Source organism: Macrotis lagotis, chromosome 1, assembly GCF_037893015.1.
Source record: "Macrotis lagotis isolate mMagLag1 chromosome 1, bilby.v1.9.chrom.fasta, whole genome shotgun sequence".
Lineage (NCBI taxonomy): Eukaryota > Metazoa > Chordata > Mammalia > Peramelemorphia > Peramelidae > Macrotis > Macrotis lagotis.
Genome location: NC_133658.1, coordinates 758,536,805 through 758,542,836, shown reverse-complemented (window position 1 = coordinate 758,542,836; position 6,032 = coordinate 758,536,805). Strand labels below are relative to the sequence as shown.

The 6,032-nt window shown below is 35.6% G+C and overlaps 1 pseudogene; it reads left to right on the top strand.

The window, feature by feature from the left end:
- The first annotated feature begins 366 nt into the window (after positions 1-366).
- Positions 367-1,298, top strand: LOC141506645 (olfactory receptor 8G50-like; annotated as a pseudogene).
- The last annotated feature ends 4,734 nt before the right edge of the window (positions 1,299-6,032 follow it).

Sequence of the window (6,032 nt, the reverse complement as noted above, 5' to 3'; positions counted from 1 at the left end):
TAGAGTCAGTCCATTGTCTTAACTTCACATGATATTTTTATATCATGTTTTGAACAAACTCTAATTTAATGATCTCTCCAAGATTTCTCAAGTTCAAATTAGATTTGTATATGTTTTTATTTGAGTATTAGTCAAGGTGAGTGGAAAATTTTGTCTTTGATATCAGTGATCAACAAAACATTCACAAAATTTAGGTACATTATATCTACAGCTGGTTATAATAAAAAGAAATAGAAATGGATAATAAAAATGCCATTACACTTTACTGTTTGTCTGTGCATTCACTTGAAATTTGTAAAATTGAAAACTTATTTTTATGCCTCCTAGCAAGAGGTTCTCACCTCCTTTAACTCTACACTCAAAAACATGGAGAAAGGAAATTATTCGCTATTGACTGAGTTCATCCTCCTAGGATTGACAGACCATCCAGAGCTCCAGCTGCCCTTCTTCTTCCTATTCCTGGGTGTCTATGTGATCACTGTAGTGGGAAATCTGGGCATGATCATATTGATTAGACTCAGTTCTCATCTTCACACCCCATGTACTATTTCCTCTGTAGTTTGTCCTTCATTGATCTCTGTCAATCAATTATCATCACCCCCAAAATGCTGGTGAACTTTGTGTCCAAGAACACTATCTCCTATTCTGAATACATGATTCAGTTCTCTCTTTTTGCCTTTTTTGCAATTTCTGAATGCCAAATGTTGGCTGAGATGGCATATGATCACTATGTTGCTATATTTCATACTCTTCTTTATAATTTTATGATGTCCAATCAGATGTGTTCCTGGTTGGTGGGTGGGGTGTGCATGTTGGGTCTGGTTCAGGTCTCAGTTGATTCTGGATGCTTGATTAGAGTTCTATTTTGTAAGGAAAATGCTATCAATCATTACTTTTGTGATCTCCTTCCACTCTTGAAGCTTTCTTTTTCTAGTACTTATGTCAATGAAGTGGTAACTCTGTCATTTGGAACATTTAATATCTTTTTCCAAATGCTGACCATTATTTGTTCTTATGCTTTCATTATTTACAGCATCTTACAAATTCAGTCCACAGAAGACAGATCAAAAGCCTTCAGCACCTACAGCTCCCATATTGCAGCTGTTGGTATCTTCTTTGGCTCTTGGGCATTCATGTACCTACAACCATCTTCAGTCAGTTCCATGGATCATAGGAAAGTGTCCTCTGTCTTTTACACTATCATAGTGCCCATGCTAAACACTCTCATCTACAGTCTGAGGAATAAGGATTTTAAAAGTGCTTTGAACAAAGTCATAGAAAGAAAAATACTCTCGTGAAAGAAGAAATGTGAGATTATTGAGTTTTAAGGATGTTGAATGATGTCTGTGTGTGTGTGTGTGTGTGCGTGTGTGTGTGTGTGTGTGTGTGTGTGTGTGTGGGAGAGAGAGAGAGAGAGAGAGAGAGAGAGAGAGAGAGAGAGAGAGAGTCAGAGATGAAATAAGCCCAAGTCAGAGAAGCTCAGGGAACAAATCTTAAACCAGATAGGTTGATTTTCTCTTCATTTGTTTGTCCTATTTAAAACCCTTGTAAATTGCGTTGCAAGTTTATTAGACAGAAAGGGATGATAATATGCAATCCAATCATGATTAACTTGGGATTGTTATTAAAGAGATAGCTTTGCTACTTTAAAAATCTGTGTGAAAATACATTTTTCTTCATGCCCTTCTTTGGGGCAATCACTATTACAACTTGTAATTAAATCCCCAGATTTTGAATGAGAAGATTCGCAATTTTACAAATCTAACCCACTTATTTATCAGTTGAAAAAACTATATACCAAATTGATAAGTGACTTAACCAAAGTCACAGAGAAAGGCAATAGCAAAACCAAGTCTTGAATTATATTTCCTTATATTTATTTTCAGTTTGTCCAAGGTTTGAGCTGGAGGAAAGCAATGGTCTTACTATGATATCTTAGGTTTTTTGGTTTTTTTGTTTTGTTTTGTTTTGCAAGGCAATGGAGTTAAATGGCTTGCCCAAGGCCATAAGTTAGGTAATTATTAAATGTCTGAGGCCGGATTTCAACTCAGGTACTCCTGACTCTAGGGTTGGTGCTCTGTCTACTGCACCACCTAGCCATACCCTTCTGTGCCACTTAGCCGTCCCCTACTATGATATCTTGAATAATAATAACACACATTATGTTTATGGATTTAACGATGATCGAAAGAACACTAATGGGAAGCTTGTGATCTACAGTGTTAGGGATAAAGAACCCCAATTTTAACAGTTGGAATCAAAATAGGAGCATGTTTCAAAGGACCAAATCAATTTTTGTGAGTACAAAATGAAAAAAAAGACAACTGCAAACATTTCTAAATAAATATTTTTAGACTGAGGGTCTTGAACAAATACCTGATGAAAAAAAAATTAAGTAGACTTCCAAGAAAGCATGAAACTAGAGCCTGATTCAGCTAGTCCACTAGAGAATTCACAAAGTTGAAAGAAATAGTAAAATGAAAAAAATCAGCAAAATGTATACCCTGCACAGCAATAATAATATACAGCAGAACGAAATGTATACACTGCACAGCAGAAATAATATACAGCAGTCAAGTTATTGTGACTTCTCACAAAACAAAAATAGAAAATATATTAGGAAGAAAAATAAAAGTGAAATGAACAATTATGTGGAGATTTAAAACTATAATTAGATTTAAAAATCTTGAAGATAGAAAGAAATTAATTTAAAAGTATATGATCTCTATAAAAACAAAACTCAGATTCCCAAGAAATTCATAGAAACAACTCAATTCTCATAGACCTCATAAAATATGAGAAGTCAAATAACCTGAACACCATAATGCAAGAAATAATACAAAAATACTGTCAAAATTTATGTACACAGAAAACAAAACACCAAACAAAATGAATTCATAGATCATCTCATGAAAAGGAAGAAACAAATCTACATGGCAAACTTTAAAACACTGAGTAGATAAATTTAATAATTCCATTAACAACTAACTAATTGGATGAACAACTCAGAGAAAGGTGTTTTAACATTGTTCATTGATTTATCAGACTTATCATTTTTAATTGATCCTTAACTGCTTTCTTCTTCCTGCGATCTTTGGTGGTTTTACCTCCCCCCCCCTTTTTTTCCCCTTACGTTATTCAATCCTCCATTTTCACACTCCTTCCATTTGGATGTGGAGTCCTGTGCCTGGACATCAAATCTGTCTCAGTCACCTCTCCCATTGTAAAATTCATTGTTCATAATTTAATTCCTGTCTGAAGAGATTCCTAGGGATAGCAGGACTGGCTCCAGCTAGTTCTCTTTCTTTCCCTATTTTCTTTATAGCACCCCATTCCTAATTCCTGTGCTCTGTAGTTTTCTGGCCAAATGCTGCTGTCCTAAGGAAAACTCTTCCCTCTCTCCATACCCCATACCCAGTCTTTTGCCAAGACATGTTGATTTTACCTTTCCAATACTTCACAAATACAACCCATGGTATTCTCTGACATGCTCACTATTCTAGTACAGACCTCATCACTTTTCACATAGATTTATGCAATAACCAGCTAGTTTATCTGCCTGTCTCAAGTCTCTCCTCACTCTAATCCAGCCTCCATTCAGTCACTAACCTGACTTTCCAGGAATGCAGGTCTGATCATGGCATCCCTCCCACCACTTAATAAATTCAAATGAGCCCCTATTGCTTCAACAATCAAATGCAAAGGACTCTTTTTGGCATTCAAATTCCATCAATTCCTTTCTAGCCTTCTACTTTTCACTTCTTCTAGTGCTATACCTTACTCATCCATCCAATGACACTGAATTCCTAACCTATTTCCTGGAACTCTCATCTTCTCAGTTCTAGGCATTCTCTCTCTTGACTGGCATTTCCAGTGCCTGCAATATTCTCCCTCCTCTCTTCCTCCTAATGACCTCTCTGGGTTTTTTTAAGTTCCAACTAAAATTCTCAACCTCAATGAAAAGCCCATCTTAATTCTAGCACTTTCCCTATTCATCCTGTACAAAGTTTGCTTTGTATATGTATATATTTTTGCTTGTTGTCTCCCTCATTGGATTGAAAGTTCCTGGAGAACAAGGATGGTTTTTTACTTCTTTCTTTATTTCAAGCACTTAGTATGTGACTGGAACAATGTAGGCACTTGATACATGTTTACTGTTTGATTGATTAAACTCAGAACACAAGTTATTATAACAGGTTTCACTCCCTGCCAGATTGTAGGGGTGGGTTGCAAGAAGAAAGAAAGGCATGGAAGAAAGCTATTTTCAATTAATTTATAAGACTCTTACTTTTCAAGGTTCTTGGTATTGGTCTGCAAAGACTGTTATTATCACTCTAATTTTGTTATTTTAAACCCTTTTTTCCAGATCTTGAGAATCAATGAGCCCTGTATAAAATATCTAGCACTCCAGCTTGTTGAACTAGTACTCTGCTATAACAAATTATTTTAAGGTTGAAGATAATAGAGCTTTTTCCCCTCTTAAAAAATCTTTTTATAAGGACAAGAGGAAGGGGGAAAGGGTAGAAAATGAGAAAGACAGAAGTAATATAAAAATAAAGGATATCAATAAAAATGTTTTTAAAGAAAAAAATCCAATAGTAAGACAATTGCAGTTACTGATGAGAAACTCACACCACTACTGCCTAACTAGCAGTAGACTGGGTATACAATTCAACCATGGATAGTTCTTTTATTGTTTTTGCTAATGTAAAAAAAAAATTGAAAGGATAATACTGTTGGCCTTGATGCCCCATAGAAATAATATGTTTGTTGAACCTAACAAGTAGATCTCTACTTTAGAGGGGAGTTGTTAATTGCAGTTAACCAACTTCATGAAGTAAATATCCCAGAAGATGTTAGTCATACAAGGAAAGCTAAAAAATCTTTAAATCCAATCTGATTGTTTCACAACTGAGGAAATTTTAGCTCAAACAGGGGAAATCATTTGCTCAATATCGCATAACTAGGTAATAGCTCAAGTTCATCTTGGACCCAGATCTCTTGATTCATAGTCAACTTTTTATTTCCTACATTGTGGAGGCAGTAATATTAAAAAAAGAACAAATGAAGTAAAATACAAACCTCATAATTGGAACATTACATTTGAAAGGTTATGTCAAAAATAGTTTAAGAAACAGTCCTATAACCTCACAACCATATGTAACAAAATTCCTTAATTCTTTTTAGATGAGAGAGTGAGGAGTATATAGTTACTGGATTTGTGAGCTTCTGGTGGATGTAGACATTGTTTTTCTTTTCAATTTGTGAGGGAAGATTATTCATCACTTCCCAAATGGCTGTTTTCCTGTCCTTCATAGTCTTCAGAAACTCATCCAGCAAAATGAATTCAATGCTAGAAATCATAGCACCTTTTAATCATTTCTGACTCTGGCTTGAGAACTTCAACATATCTTTTCCTTCTTCCTCTCCCTCTCATTTTCAATTTTATTTTTATGTATTAGAGCTTCTGGAGGGCTCTGACTGACATACAGTTTTCTTTGTATTCCCAGAACTTAGCACAGTCCTTGGACATCGTAGTCACTAAATAAATTTTATTGGTTTTTGATTATTGAAGGATTAAGACAATCAACCAGTTTTGAGATAGATAATGTCCCAGAAGTGTGAACTTTACCACAGAGTGTATAAGAAATTCAGGATGGTTGTAACACATCAGATTGGATGTAGCACAGTGTTGTGTTTTTAGTGTAAGCAAAATGATGGAATGGCAGCTGAAGTGCGAAATTTGATAAAAGGAAGCTGAGCATTGAGGTTCAGTAACTTCTTAGGGTACTGCCTCAGCCCTTGGCTCTATCATTGTCTCTGCTTTCAGAGGTCAGAATGGGAGAATAAAAGCTGATTTCCCATTTTGGTGAACAGACTGAACACTCTCTAGTATGACCTCCCATTGTTTCCCGTTCTTTCTGCCAGAGGAAGGCAGTAAATACTTCCAAAAGATTTTTTTGGAGGGAGAGTTGGTTTTCTAGAGGAGAGAGAGAGAGAGAGAGAGAGAGAGAGAGAGAGAGAGAGAGAGA